We start from the raw sequence: 16,900 nt of genomic DNA on the forward strand, positions 1-16,900 counted from the left end.
CCCGTGAAGGCTCAAAGCCCCATTTGTTTTTTATGTCCACCAACAACACTTGTCTAGAGTCCAGTTAGCACAGCGAGGACACAGTCCATGCATGACTGAGGCCCAACCACTGTACCTGGCCAAGATGATCATGTCTGAAAAGGAATCCCTGTCCTTTTTGACTGCATTCCGGCTATGGAGCACAGAGGCCACTTAGCATTTTTTTCTTTGACAATGATGCTTTCTGAATCACATGCCGACAGAGGCATTTGCAGTGAGGTATCCAAGTGTGTGACTGGAGATAGTCATATGAAGTGATTTCACCTCTGTATTTTCTGCATATATGATTCCTGGATTCTATACATAGGCATACACTGAGCATCATAGATATACACATGGTCTGTGTGTGTGTATAAAGGTGAGGCTCTCCAAGGGAAATGGGGGATTTATGGGAAGAGGGACTGGAGAAATGAGATGGTAGAGGGCATGAGATGAATGTACTTCAAGTACAATATAGACTTGTATGACAATATCCTTATACAACACCGTACCATGTATAATGAATACACACAGCTGGGCGGTGGTGGCGCACACCTTTAATCCCAGCACTTGGGAGGCAGAGCCAGGTGGATCTCTGTGAGTTCAAGGCCATCCTGGTCTACAGATCGAGGTCCAGGACCGACACCAAAACTACACAGAGAAACCCTGTCTCGAAAAACAAAAAAAAAAAAAAAAAAAAAAAAAAAAAAAAACACCGAAAAAAAAAAACCAAAAAACCAAAAAACAAAAAATAAAAAAAAAAACCACAATAAAAAGAGAAGAATAAAAGTACAAATGCTGAAAATCCAGATAATTGTGTGGACTCTCAGAAGATTTAATGTCAGTTGTTTTCAAAAGCCTTTAAAATTACACCAATCCATCAATCATTAATCTGTGAGTGCAAATATGCATATACCTCTACCCATGCCATGGGTGTACATGTAGGGGTCGGGGGACAATTCTGGGAGTCAGTTTCACCATATCGGTCCCAGAAATTCACTTCAGATCATCATGTGTGGTGGCAGGTGTCTTTACCTGCTAGACCATCTCACCTAAATTAGATTTTTATTAATTAAAATTTAATTTTTACTATTATTTATGTGCACAGATGTTTTGTTTGCACATATATCTGTGCACTGTATGCATACATGGTGCCCAAGGAGCCAGAAGAAGGTGTTGGATCCCCTGGGACTGCAGTTATAGACAGTTGTAAGTTACCATGTGGGTATGGGGAATTGGAACCCGGGTCCTCTGGAAGAACAGTAATGCTCTCAACCACTGAGACATCTCTCCAGCACCCCTAAATAAGTTCTTAATGCCAAAAATTCTAACGCACAAACAAACACAACACAAAACAAAAAGCCCCAAATCAGAAACAACCCACAAAGTTCCTGTACACATTTCATCTGAATGCCGGTGAGAAGGGAGAGCGTTCAGTGTTTTGTTTGTTTGTTTGTTTTGTTTCTGTCTCCCCCAACGCCCCACCCCGCCTTTCACACCATCAACTCAAAAGTTCTACACAATGTAACTCTTTGTTTCTCCAGTCATACACACTAGAGGTTCTGGAATGTCCCTTAACAAACTTTAAGGAGGATGGAGAAGGGAAATAAGAATGGGCAGCTTTGGGGCCAAGTCAAGGGAAGGGAAGCTCTACATGGATTTTTTCCTTCTGGAAGGAATCGGTACTCCTGATGGAACTCAGGATGGACTTTCGGGGCCGAAGGCAGGACCTCAGTGGCACTGAGCCTGCATATCTGAATCCTAGTATACCACTAGCTTCCTTCCACTTGAGGGCCCAGGAGGAGGAGGAGGAGGAGGATGAACGAACAGGAGGCATTGAGCTTGGTTGAGTACACAAACGTCTTCTACAAGAGTCTACTAAAGGCAAGAGCTCCCGGAATAGCAGCACTTAGCCTCTTTTGAAGAAACTGGATTTTCCCCTTTTGTGAGAACTAGGAATTGTGTGTCGCTTTTTTTTTTTTTTTTTTTTTAAATATATCCTGGTTACTAGAAAAGTCAGAGTGAAACTTGATACTGAACACAGACCTCAAGTGACATTTCACATTTTCTCCTTTCCGTGAACCTGAACTCAGTTTCATTTTATGAACAGTATATGTGCTCTTTGTTGTAAATTGAAAGATGTGCTTCTGGAATCGGGATATAAACAAAGAAGAAAATGAATGAGTGAGTGAATGGTAAAAGAAAAAGAAAAAGAAAAAGGATTACAATGACCCCCTTATTGGTGTTAGTGGAGACACACCTTCCTTCCCTCCTCCAGCGCTGTTCACCACCACCTCTTCTAGCAACTAATATCCACAGCTCACAGAAACGTTAGCGATTTCAGTGAACGAAGTTAGCTGGCTGTGACACAGATGAGTTCTTCTCTGAGAGTTCATTAAAGAGATTAAAGAGTGCCGTTGCTAAGGGCAATGTCATGTGTTTAGACTCTCATCAAGGGAGAGAACAGCAATCCAAAGGCTAGCATCCCAAGGCCACAGCAACTACGATGTCCCTGATTCTTCATCATTAAGCCACGCTAATTTGCTGCCAATCCAGAATGCAGTTGCTTGCTCTGCCTTTCTTACCCTCAGCCACCCCTTTCGCTAACATGAAACAGAACTTTTCAGTGACTACTACGTCGGTTACTTTGCCTTAAATGTCACATGATTTTCAGGAGTCCTGGGTGCTGGTCTCAGAACACCAGCAAGTCAAATGATGTTGGGCGGCCTTCATCAAATTTTTGTGCTTCTAAACTGTGATCTATAAAAATGAGGGACAAGACTCAGTGGTCATGAAATCAAATACTGTGGGATTCTGTGTCAATAATGAAGGCCACTCCAAAATCCCTGCTTTGTATACCTTTAAAGACTTTTATCCTTCACTAAAAATTTTCTTTCTTCATCTGAAGGACTAGAACATACCTCGCTCACGCTTCTGCTTCTACTGCGGATTCCAGTCCACTCTTTAGTCTGAATTTTGAGTTTTTCTTGGTTTAATTCTAACTTAAACTTTGGCTTAAACAAATCTCCCTTTTTCATCCTTGTGTACCCAACATTCTTCCCATTTCTTCCCGTGAATTCCGAGAAGCTCCGTGCCGGCTCCTACCAGCAATCCAAATCAACAGTTCTGTTCTTTTTCTCTACCTCATAAACGGGCACTGATAGGAAAATACCATTAGCTGTTTGCTTGGTCTTTGGCTGAGAGCATTTTTAACACATAATGTAGATAACTGTGTGAGGGCCAGTGTGGACAAACTGCAGGCTGCTGGGTATGGAAGGTATGTTGTTGGGCATAAAATTCCAACCCTGCTCTCCCTGAAGTACAAGAATCTTATTCTTCACCTCTTAAAATATTTGCCTTGTGTTTATACAGTGTCTGTGTGTTTGCGGAGCAGGTTCACTGGACGCTTTTCATGGGCTCTGAGGGGTTTTGCATTGATTGGAACGAACTGGAGAGGTCATTTTAGTTCAACATGCCACATAGGACAGGAGCATCATGGGAATGTTCTTGATGCTTGCTCACCTGTTTTTCAACCTTCAGAGGAAAAAATATATGTTTCTGAGACCTACCTCAACTTTCCAAGAGCCTTATTTTTAAGGAGAAATTTCCCAGGTAGCCCCCAGATCTCTCTCCCTGTGACTTCTGCACTCGAATCAAACCCAGTTGCCAGGAGCAACTGAGATCACTGAAGTCGCCTGGGGTCTGGTTCCCAGTACCACACCAGCGACTCTGTGATTGAAGAGTCAATTATCACACTAATCTATACCAGAAATTAAATATATGTGTGTAGGGGTTGTTGTGGCCCACGGCTATACCATAACCACAATATTGTCAGGAGACAAGGGGCACAGGTCATTGGATATATCTCCTAAGTCTGTCCTAGAAAAACACTATTACCAGTTAAGTGAAAGAATGGGCCATGAATGTTCTCTTTTATCCTGATTGCAAAAGTACAAGCGATTCATATGGCAAGGTCAAACAGATACGTGATTTCTGTGTCACTTTCTGCACTGGGTGAATTAGTATTTTGACATTTCAATCCCAATTACAACAGCACACCTTTTAATTCCCTCTAGTGAGTGAAAGAAGAGTACTCATGGTTTTCCTGATTTCACAGTTCTACTCTATTTTCAAGTATTTTAAAAGGATCCGTCTTTCAAAACGCCCAGTGGCTGCTCACCTCTCCGGATAATATCTCAGTTCCCTAGCATGGGCCTCTACAGCAACCCTGGGAATGTCCTTTCTCCCATCCAGCTACTCCTTCCTGGCTCTTGGATATAGATCTCCACACGTGATGCTTCTCCCCAGAGACTGCTCCACAGTAGCCTGTCTTCATCAGGGTACCATTCCCCAGGACACTATTTCCTAGCTTGGTGCACTCCATCATGGCCTTCCTGTTCTCATCAAGGGCCATCTCGCCACATGCCCCTAGTGAATAGCTTGCCCCTTCTCATCCCCTTTCCTCAGCCATCTCCTCAAACACCAAACTGTTGTGCTCGATGCTATGTCCCCAACAGTGACACACTGACTACCGTCACGCAAAATACATGTACAGCTTGTTGAAAATAGGATTTAAAGAGAAGACAGCCTTGTCCTGGTACTAGTCTTGTTTTCTGTCCCTTTTTATTTTCCAGTTGAGGAAAAAGCAAGAGCCTCACTGCAGAGCCTCAAGGAACAAGGGTGTTCTGTCTCCTCTCGCCTCTACGCTTTGGCTAAAGGGGAAAAAGTTTCCACTTTCGTCCTATGGATCGTGTGAAAAAAGGCTCTGTATGAAGTGTCCACAGTGTGTGCACAGACACCGGCAGCTAGCAGGGTGTAGCCCCGGACTGGTTAGGCTCCTCATAAATTATAAATGATGTATGATGTCCTTCTGGGCACGGCGTGACAGCCATGGAGCCCACATTCAAGTGAGGGCAGAGCATATGCCACCAGCTCCTTTCAGTGGATGCTTGGCCAGGATTTCCTGGTACTCTGGAAGTATGTGGGAGAGAAAATCATCGTGTGGTCAACAAGCCACTTGTGTTTTCTCTTGGCAGGGAAAGAGGGTCCTAGTGCTTGATTCTAACACCGTTTAATGACCAAACAAAACAGAAGAGCAAACAGGAGACCCGAATAAGCGTGCCTTGTTATCTTCCCGGTTCGGAGTCATGAATAGGCTTGCTGTACAGCTGTGACAGAAGCACAGGAAAGCGCTTGTCCTATATTGGAAGTGTCCTATAAGACCTGGCTTGGCTTGGCTCCTCTTCAGTAACAGCGAAGGGAAACAGAGTGGTGGAAAATGGCCTCCTTTCTGAAAGGACCCTTCAGAAAGATGAAGGTAGCCTAGCTCATTTAAAGAAATAACCACCCGTGCTATCCGACAACACAGTCACAAAACCTTCCAAGACATCTTTAGAATGTAAAGTAGAGTAACAAAGCCAAAATCCCCACCTAAAAACTCACAGGGGTCTGGCTATTTTCTTGTTCATCCAATGATGCCACTCCCGCACTCAAACCTCCACAGAGCTCAGCAGGGGCTGATCTCCTCAGAACAGCGGCTCTCCTCTACCACTGGCCACACCAACCTTATCTGTTCCTCTTTCCTCCCTCCCTCCCCTCTGTCTCCCCCTACCAATGCCAAGGTCAAGCTTTACTTAACATTTTCTAAGCATCTCTTTCTTCTCTTCGGCACCGTCCCTGTAGTTAACTGTTTCTTCATTCTACACTAGATGGCTTCCCTAATCACTCTGTGGTGAAATCATCTCCAAACAGCACCCTGTGCAGGGCCCTCTCACCACTTCAGATACTTTCAAGAAAATTCTTATACTGAAGTAGGTTACCCGCTGACCTACAAAATGGCGTGGTAACTGGTATCCTTTAGGAGGCAACGACTTACACCAAGTAAAGTGCATAGACTGGTACCTGGAATCTAGAGGGTTTTCAAACAAAACTATCACTGATATCCGTGCTCTAGAATGAACCACATGTACCTTGCTCACTGCTAAACTCGTGTGTGTGTGTGTGTGTGTGTGTGTGTGTGTGTGTGTGTTTCATATTTGCACAACCCTAGTGGATACCCTGACGCTTTATCCTTGTAATATACAAAATGTCACACTGCACAGTGTAGTTATTAGGAATCTCAATGTCTTTTATTTGGACCAGGGAGAAAAGGGGTTCTGAGAGCGGGAGGACATGTCTAGCATAGTTATCTTTTTTTTTCTTTTTAGAAATAGTCATTTATTTTCTCCCATTTGGGAAATTACTCCCCCTGCTTCCATGCTTTAATGCCTATTGTTTGTGAGGTTAACATCCTCGGGCTCTGGGCTTCATAGCACTCTGGTGATTGGTCCAGAGAGGGACACCCACTCAAGTTGCACCTACAAGATCAAGCCCAGGAAATTGGTTGGAACAATAAGAAATACAAACTTTATCTTTCTTCTGGAGCTGGAACAACTAGCCTACTATGATGCTAGAGTTGCTGGTGACTGCTTTGCCTTCACAAAAAAAAGAGTTCAAGTTTAAAAAGAAAAGAAAACAAAACAGGAACATAGACTCAAACAGGGAGGAAAGGATTCGCAACCATAGCTTTTAAGTATCTGTATCTCATGGGGTCTGTAGGTTGTATTCCCCTGGGATTTTTTTGTTCCTATCAATCAATGAATTGTTTCCTTCAGCTGTTATGATTCAGAAGCAGAAAAGAGCTTTGCCCAACCAGAAGATTTTTACATTGAATTTCCTTCCAGCAGAGATCAAAGACTCTATGCTTGCAGAGTAGAAATACGAAAGAAGAACTAAACAGGCCCCTCTTCCTGCCTTAGTTTGCAACTCAGAAAGGCCTTAAGAAAGAGGAAGATGGAGAGAGACCTTGGAGATTGGGAAATTAGTGTCCCAACTTCCCCCAAAGAAACCTGATCATAATCATCTATTTTATTTGTCATCTAGAGAACATTTTTAGGCCCCGTCCAGTATCCCAGAAGGATGGGTAAAGCACCTACTTTTATTTTCCTCATGCAAACGAGGGTTTGAGACTTGGAGAGGCTAAAAACATTTCCAAGTCAAATTGCTGGGATCTGGCTGAACTCAGGCACACCTAACAAAAAGACCATCGTTGCATTCCCCAGTCTACAGTGATGGTTACACAGAATTCAGCTCCCCTAAGAGCACGTGGTGCCTCCTCATTCTCCTTCAAGGTATCAGATAGAATAGCTCTTAAACATCAGCTGTAAGTAGATAATTTTTAGGCAGTATGACCATATCATAATTCAAATGACGAAGTGCTAAGGTAAAAATGCTCCCTGGGGCTGGTGAGATGGCCCGGTTGGCAAAGGCATTTGTGCATCATATTTGGTTGCATGATCCCACAGACCCACATGGTGGAAGGAGGGAATTGACAAGTTGTCCTCTGACCTCCACATGCATGTCATAGCATGAATGCCTCCTCCCTAAATAAGTAAATGTATTCAATTTCCATTTTAAAATGCTTACTCTCCTCCTGTCTCCTGCCTACTCCAATCTAACTGCATCCTAATTCTCCAAGCAACTGACTTGTTTTTGAAAATGTGTGTGTATGCATTTGTGCATATGTTTGTAGAGGCCAGAGGATAACCTCAGGGGTCTTTCTCAGTAACACCATCTAATCTCTTTGAGACGTTGGCCTGGAGCTCACAATTAGGCTAGGCTGGCTAGAGAGCCCCAGAGATCCTCTCATTTCTGCTTCCCCAGAACTTGGCATTCCATTACAGGTCCTGGAGACATGACTTAAGTCCTCAAGGCACAGCTGATCTCAAGTTCTGGTTAACTAAATCTCAGTATTGAAAAGGAGTTTCAGATGAGAAAAAGCAAAGTATAAAGGGACTCCTTTGAAATAAAAATTACTATCAACACAGAATTATTTGAGACCATCAGTTTCAGAATATATCTGGAATATATCTAGACCAAAAATGGTTTAGAGCATATCTGTGGAATGATAAGGCATTAGAATTAGATTTAAGATTTGATATTTAAATTCTAAAATAGCAAAAATTTAACTGTCAAAAGTCTGGCTATATATAGTTCTAATGGCAAAAAGAAAAAAAAAGTATTTAGAATAAATATTACAAATGTGACTTTTTTTTTTTAAATCCACCTCGGGCATGAAGAAGAAACCTGTATAATGGAAATCCTAGCCCAGTCTGTCTGTTAAGAGATTTTAGACAAGGACCACAAACTGGACCGATAATAGCCTTTGCTACACTGTTGGACTGTATCACTTCTCCATCCTCTATCGCTACCCCATCTAGGCCAAGCTGTACCACTGACTAGTTTTATGGCATCCACCAAGACACTTGAAATCCCTGAGGCATAAGATAAGAGAATCAGAAATTAACTGATCCTTTCTCGTGGCTTCGTTTATTGTACTTTTTCATGGAACAAGTGGGTGTAAACATTTTTAAAACTCAGGCACTAAAGCTGACAAAAAAGACTAAGGCGAGAGGAGAGGCCTGCACAACCCAAGAAGCCAAAATTCACGGCTGTTGCTAAAGGAGGCAAGTCTGGGAACCGCTACGGTAGACCAATTCAACACCTACATTTTTTATTCGCAAAGGACAGAGGCTCAGGACTCAAACAATGAGTAAGTCTTCTGTTCCAAAGGGGTCCGGAAGTATTAGCAATCTCAGGAAGGTGATTAGAGGTCAAGAGTCATGTGTTACGTGAGCCTCTTACTGCTGTCCTTCCCTCTTCCACTCGGACTCTAAGCCCAAGGGAAATATAAATACCAGCATAGGCGCTGTTAGCTTCGCTCAGCTTAGTGAAGAGCTTAATGAAAATGCACGTTTTCTGCTTCTTGTTCCTTCACAACCAAAGAGAGGGGACTCATGTTTGTCATAAAGATGATGACACTCCTGGAATAATTGTGCTTGGACCTCCAGTAAGGAAGGCTGTCTAGAAAAAGACTGGAAAGTGATCTCAGCTCTTCATGGCTATAAGCCTTCTCAAACCCATTGTCAGTGCCATCCACTAGTGGAGAGTACACCCCTGAACTCTGGATGCTACTGCCCGGATCAGGACTCAGACAGGCCTTGCATGTTTTGGAGATGTTTGAGCTTTCATCAACATGAGCTGTCTTATTTCCTTGAGAACCAGCTGTCCAAGGCAAGCAAGATTAGATATGAAAGGGATTTCAGCCATACCAGGCTATCCAGATTAAGACACTCACATTCAGTAAGCATCTAATCTGTACTGTGAAGTGTGAAATTTTAATAGCTTAGGCTATTCTTTTACAGAGGGAGGTACATATGTCCCGGAGCTTGTTTTATTCAGTTACAACAAAGCATACTAAAATGCAACTCACGTAGTACAAAGAATAACCAGTCTAAGTCAGGAGACCAGAGAAGGAATTTCTTAATCAATGTTTACCCCCTTTCTATAGATATCCCACCAGAGGAGATGTCAAGATGAAGAAGATGTTCTGGCCCATATTGCATAGCTCTCTCTTCACAGCAGAGAGGCAGCATTTGTAGAGAACGGGATTCCCCTGGCAAAAGCTGCCCAGACCTAGACTAAGTGGGTAAATAAAAAGCATCCACTTCTGTCTGTGTTTGTAGGAATAGGACAAAGGCCCTCCAAATTAAGGTTTCATTTTTGTAAGTAAATACAAGCAGGGCTTCGCTGTGGCTAAGATCATAATAACTAAAGTTTCACAGCAAAGCCACCCTGTAACATTGAAGTCATGCTTTTGCTCAACTTCCCTTCCCATTGCTTCAGAGTCTCTGATTTTTACAGTGATATCAGGATCTCTTTATTTCTCTTGAGGATAGAAAGGCCATAACACAGGACACAAACCAGAAAAACATATTTCTCTTATTATGTAGCATAGGATGATATCATCCTACATATATACAACAGAACAACACTGCTATATATTATGTGCACACATATACATTCTTAAAAGGACTTGAGTGTTCCATGATGAAGCCATTCTATATGTAGAAATGTTATGTATAGTTCAGACTTCTATAGAATATTTACATAGAATTATAAAATTATTATTTGTATATAATAGCTTATGGCTTTTTTATGCTTAATAGACTTCTGCATGGCAAAAACACTTCTATGTAAGACAGAGTCTTATCTCTTATGAATGAGTCTGTTTCTACATCTAGACCTTATGATTTATTAGCAGGTGAGGCAAGCTCCCATGCTGTCCTGAGGCTTTGTCCCTGGGCATGGAATGAATAATTAGAACCTACTGAATAGATCATTCTAGGTGACTAAAACATAAAGTAACTGGTACAAACCACAGATCACCTAAATATTACATTTTTATTCACCTCCAACTCCCTCCCAAATACATTTGTCTATCCCTTTCACTTTATCCCACTGAGATGATCAGTTTGATATGAATATTAACCAGAAGGCATCGCAGTACAGGAATAAAAAGAAGGAATAGAGACCCACGCCAGAACGACAATGTTCAAATACATGTTTTTGATAACAAGCTCTGGAACCGAGATCAACCTTCTTTAAATTTTCTGCACCTCCTCACTCATTCATTGACAAAATTAGGATTACAAATGTAATACATCTCATGGAACAAAAGGGAAGATGATAAGCATTTCAAACAGCCTTTCCGGACTGATGAGATGGCTCTGTGGGTAAAGGCCAGTGCCTTGCCATTATGTCTGACAACCTGAGTTCAGTCCCATAGCAGCAGAAGAGACGTGACTCCTGAAAGTTGTTCTCTCACCTCCACATTCATGCCACGGCACACCAAACAACAAACAAACAAGAAACAAATACAACAGCACCGAATACAGTAAAAGTGAGGATTAGCTATCATTGTTACTGATATCAACATATCTCTCCTACATTAAGACAACTCATCAAAAGAGCCTCAAATGAGTAATGGGATAAAGCTTATGCCTCAAAACCAAAACATAATGCTACCTATATAGCAAAGTATCCCATGGGAACATTTTCAATCCATATGAGGTTCCATTTATTTAAACTTCTTAGGACTGAGCTGAACTGGAAAACTTCACTTCAGCTGTTATCATTAGGATTCTGTACTTGACTCATTGGAAGTTTTCTTTAAAAACAAATTATAGGAGGAAGGGGAGGGAAAATGGAGAACAGTTGTCCAACAGGTAAAAGTCTGAGTTCCCTGAAAAATGTCATGACATCTGTTGCATGGTCACGTAAATGCACTGAACCCTACAGACTTGTACATAAAAGTGGCTGATACACACACACACACACACACGCACGCACGCACGCACGCACGCACGCACGCACACACGCACACATGCACACTTCCATTATGCTTTTTAAAGATTAAACTTTAAAACAATTTTTGGACTATAGAACTCTACATAAATTCTGAGATGAAACACTTTAAAAAGATTTTTTTTCAAACACACTGACACATAGTAATTTTTTGCATGATTTTCTTGTGTCCACCCTTCTTTCCTATCATGTCTTATGTTCCCTTATATTTCTTACCCAGCCTTTCAATGGCCCCTCCAACAGTAGGCGTTACTAAGCCCTTATATTTTGGAACAACAACAACAACAAAAACTCATATGAGAACCAGTTTCAAGACTTAGACAGTCTAGACTTGGGAAGTAGTGGAAGAAAATTTGGGATAGGAAGTGTTTGGAGCCCAGACGAGTAACAGTTTTTCACTTACCACAAAAGAAATGAGAATTAAGATGGCAACAAATCCCAAATGGGAAACAAATCAGGAAAATATTCGAGCCAAAAAAACAGTCACTTTCCAGGACTTAGTCCCAGAGATAAGGACCAGATTTGTATCACAGGATGAAAAAAACAAAACAAAATCACGATGGGAAATAATACACAGAGGAAACACAGTAATGGGCTTTCCTGATATGAGGCCTCAGACCTGGCTAGAAGGAGCTCTGTTGTACTTTTTCGAAGTACTTGAGGTGGGCACCATTCCAAAGGACAATAAAATTGGGAAATAATCTACTGAAGTAAGGGATACAGTCAGCCACTCTCTGAAAGCAGTAAAAACTCCAGTGGAAGCCTCCTTTTAATGAAGAGGTTGATGGGAACATTACCCCCTTTTCATCCTACCACCTAAGGAACAAATGCAATGAATGAGAAACTAAAGACAGTTAACAATAATAAATTGCAGTCTACTGGACATTGCTTTTTAACATGTCACTTATAACCAGAATTTAGAAAAAGCACGAGTATCAATGGCTTCTTTGTGGCTGTTTTCCTAGAAGGCTCAGAAGTTTTGCTTCTCTGAGTTCTCTTGCTCTAGCAAAAAACTGCCCGCCCCCAATCCAGAACAGACTGAGTCTTTGAAATACTCGTCAGCTTTCTGAAGTCACAAGAGTAAATGCAAACTTCAGTTTGGATTAAACGAATAACAACCCATTTTCCAGAATGCATAGGAAGCAAAGGAGGCCCCTTCACTCTGTTTGGAAACAGAGGTCATAGTTTTTATGAATCTGTAGAAGGTAAACTCTGCCTGTACTTGTAAGGACACTGATTTCAATGGTGATGAATGCCTAGCAACATATCTCATATAGTACTCTTTCTCATAAGTGGGTTTTCCCATGAGGAGAGATGGCCATAAATAATGCATGGTCTGTAAATGAAAGGTAAGGCTCTACTAATTCCTCCCATCTACCTATATATAGAAAAGCTGAATCAAGGAGGAACAAAACCAAAGGGTAATAAATACTTGCTCTCCCTGGTATGTTATTCCATTACTCTTCTTAGTGTGACAAAATACCCCGACGGACAAAGGTAATGGGAAAAGGAACTGTTGGGTATGAGGGGCAGTCAGTTCATCATAGCAGCCAGGGCCTGGTAGCAGAATCATGACGTAGTTGTCCAGTTGAGCTCCCAGCCTGGAAGCAAAGGGCAATAAGCACTGGTGCTCAGCTTTTTTTCTGCTTTGTATCCAGTCCAGAACCGTAGCCCATGGGATGGTGTTGCCTCCAGTTAGGGTAGGTCCTCCCACCTCATTTAATCCAGTCTAGAAAACCTCTCATAGACATGTCCAGAGCTTTGCTTTCATGATGATCCTACACCCCATCCAGTAAACAACTAAGATCAAGTATATTTCCTATCTATTAGATATAAAAAGAGTCTACTTTAGCACAACCGTCTATCTCTAGGAAAACAATATTAGAGTTTTTTTTATGTATGTATGATAAAATTATCATACATGTATTATCTCTTTGAACCACAGCATTTCTTATACACACTTGGTCTGAGAGGCTCAGTTAGAACATACACAGTTAGGTAAACAATGATTGAACTAGAATAAAATCCCGGCTTGCCTCCCTTTTGCCAATCAGTCTCTACAATGACTTTCATATTGCCATACATAGCACCATATATATGCTTAAGTATTTTACTCATTAATGAAAGAGCAGGTCCAATTCTATCCATCAAGCTGGTGAAATATTCACTCTATTTATTATGGCCTTTCAAGGTTCCTTCAGTCTTTATTGGACAACTCTGTGATATGACCTAAAGAAGGTTTGAAAATAAGTCTATTTCCTGTCCTCTAAACTTCCCAAACTAAAAAAGGTTCATTTGCAAATACTCTGTGTGTGGAATGGGATCAGGGCTTTTGTTCATTCATTCCACAAACATTTACTGAATGTCTAATACAAGCCAAGGACTGTTCTAGTAGCCTTAGGATCTTCGCCAGAGAACTTGAAAATCCCTGCCCTTAGCCAGGCATGATGTGCATGCCTGTAATCCCAGCACTTGTCAGATAGGCAAGAGGATCTTGTTCAAAACCAGCTCAAGCTACATATACACAGTGAGACCATGACTTGGAGAAAACTTCCAAGAAAAATCTCTGCTGGAAGGCAACTTTTGCTTGAAAGAGTAAGGAAGAAAAAGAACTAAGAGTGCTCTGGAAATAACTTCACAGCCTGTATGATGTTGAGGATAAAAGAAGACTGATAACAAATGTAGGCCAGACGTAGACAAACTGGATTGCACCATGTACGGGGGACAGTAAATGGTGTAGCTATGTTGGAAAACAGTCTTCAAAATGTTAAACAGCAAGCTGTCATAAGATTCGACTAGTCCACTCATAGGTAAACAACCAAGAGAAGTGAAAATGTGCATCTACACAAGGACCTACCTACAAATGCTCATCTAAGAATTACCTGTTATAGCCCAAAGCAGAAACAACTTAAGTCTATCACCCAACGAATGAAATACATTATATCTGTACAACTGTTAACAGTTGGAAAAGACCAAGTACTGGTGCCTGTTATTAGAAGGGTGGTCTTGAAACCATCATGCTAAGTAGGCAACATCAGTCACAAGATAGCACACGTTTATTGTTGGGTATTTACATGAAATGTCAAGAACAGGCAGAGAGCAGAGCTGGGGAGATGGGAGGGAGTGAGGAGTGTTAGTGGGAATGGGATTCCTTTCTAAGGTGATGGAATGCTAAGAATGACTGTGGTGTTGATTACACAGCTTTTGAAAATCACTAAAAAATTGCTACAAATGTTAGATGAGTGAACCGCATGGTATGTGAATCACCTCTCATCAAGGCTGTTGAAAAAACAACACGGGTGCTAGAGAGAAAGAGAAATGAGCAACCCCACTGAGAAGGCAGCGTGCACGACGGAGTTCACTGAAGGAGGAGAGGTAGTCAGTTAAAAGTAAAGGAATCAAGAGAGAGTCTTGCTCGGCCTCCCACTGGAAAGCACCCCAGTGGCCACCAGTACCCACCTAAGATGAAATAGAATACTCGCATGGCCCTATTGCTATTAAAGAAAGTGAAGAGGCAGACTTTCATCCCTTCAGGTTCTGACTGTTTCACTGGTGAATTTGACCAAACATTGGAAGAAGAAATACCACCAGTGCCATGAACTTCCTTCCAGGAGTAGAAGGAAGGGACACCTGCCGGTTCATTTTATGTGATCAGTGTCACTCCAGTATCCAAACCAGAGAGTTGTACTTATAAGAAAAGAAACCTATAGATCAATATCACCAATAGTTAAAGAGTTACCCAATAAAAACAGAGAAGGGGTGTGTGTGTGTGTGTGTGTGCGGGAAACATAACTCAGTGGAGTCATATTCCAGGAATGAAAACAAACTGGTTCAATATTTAAAAATATATCAATGTAACCAAATATAATACTATTTTAAAGAAGAAAGCCCATGTGTGAGCTTTTAGTACAGAAAGAACATTCAAGAAATCCAATATTGGGGTAGAGAGATAGTTCAGTAGTTAAGAGCAGCTGTTGCTATTCTAGAAGGCCTGGGTTTGATACCCATGCCCCCCCCCCCGCCCCGGCCCACAATTATCTGTACTCCAGTCCCAGGTGATCCGATGCTCTCTTCTGACCTCTGTAGGCACCAAACACACACATGATGCATGGACTTACATGCAAACACTTTTTTATTTTAAATTTAAAAAAAAAAAAGAAATCTAATATCTATTCATATGTAATAAATATCTCAGCAAACCAGGAAATATGAAGAACTCCTCAGCTTGATAAAGTTCACATAAAATAAGCCTTCAGTAAACACACTTAATGAATATTTTCCCTGTACAGTTGGGAACCAGGCCAGGATGCCCTTTCTCATCACTTACTTTCTATTGGAGCAGAAATGTTAGCTTATGGGGGGAGAAGGCAAGAAAAGGCACACAGACAAGGAAAAAAAGAAATACAACCATTTCTATCCACAGACGGCTTAGTCACACAGTACTCTCAAAATGTGAATATATATACAGTCATATATCATCTATAGACTTGGATGAACAATGGAAATCGACATTTAGAAACATTTAAAATACATATGATTTGCAATAGCTGAAAAAAAGAAAACACATAATTATAAACTTAACATGGTCTTCTCAAAACTTCAAAATGTTGATGAGAGAAATGAAAGTGTTGATTAAATGGAAAGGCACATCAGTTCACAGAGTAGATGATTCAACACAGAAAAGAAGCCCTCAATCAAATACATCCACACTTCAGTACAGAGTTAATGCAATTCCAACAACAACAACAAAAATCCCATCAGGGACATTTCTAGAATATAAGTAAGCTGATTCAAAAGTTTAAATGAGAAGGCAAAGAAAGTTGACTAGTTAAAATAGTTGTAAAATGAAGAATTAAGTTAAGAGAAACCACACTAACTAATTTTCAGGCTTAAGAGTTACAGTAATGAAGAAAGTCTGGTATTTGTGAAGGAACAGACACAGAGATTAGGAGAACAGAACAGTGAGTCCAGAAATAGATCCCACATATGTGGCCAATTAACTTTGCAAAGGTGTAAAAGCAAGTCACTGTGGAGGAGATGAGTCTCTCCAGCAAGCATTGCTCAGAGTCCATCCAAGACATGGAAAACACAACCCAGAAAGAGAAGGAGAGAGGATCTGTGCACCACCAAAATGAAGAACTGTTGCTTTATAAAAGGCCCCGTTAAAAATGGAGAGGCATGGTGCAGACTGGGAGAGAATATATCCAAACAACACCCGACCAGGGCAATGTGTCTAGCAAATATAAGGTCATCTTAAAACTCAACTGAGAAAAAACTAACTGAACCATAAAAATGAGCCAGAAGACTAAAGCTGACCTTTCTCAAAGAGGTGTTTTGAAGTTGTAGAAAGGTGATTCAACAGAAAAAAAATTGTTTTTTTCCCAGCAAATAAGACTGAAATGACTAGAAATGCATATCAAACATTATACCTGAGATGAATATTACCCCCAAATTGACCTAAATATGTATGACATAAAATTATAAAAGCTTTACAAAAGCAAGAAAAATTCCTGTGACCTAAAATGAAGCCCTGATGGTGGCTTGAACCCTTGAGCAATGTAGTGAGACCTCATTTCAAATACCAATAATGTCAACTTATAGAAAATACAAAGGCTGGTAGCCAGAAGACAGGTGATAG

At 41.1% G+C, this 16,900-nt stretch overlaps 1 protein-coding gene across 6 annotated transcripts in view; it reads right to left on the reverse strand.

The window, feature by feature from the left end:
- Nucleotides 1-16,900, reverse strand: part of Phactr2 (phosphatase and actin regulator 2) — a 265,333-nt gene that overhangs the window by 60,570 nt on the left and 187,863 nt on the right. The gene's annotated exons all lie outside the window — the stretch shown is intronic.

Source organism: Peromyscus leucopus, chromosome 8a (genome assembly GCF_004664715.2).
Source record: "Peromyscus leucopus breed LL Stock chromosome 8a, UCI_PerLeu_2.1, whole genome shotgun sequence".
NCBI lineage: Eukaryota > Metazoa > Chordata > Mammalia > Rodentia > Cricetidae > Peromyscus > Peromyscus leucopus.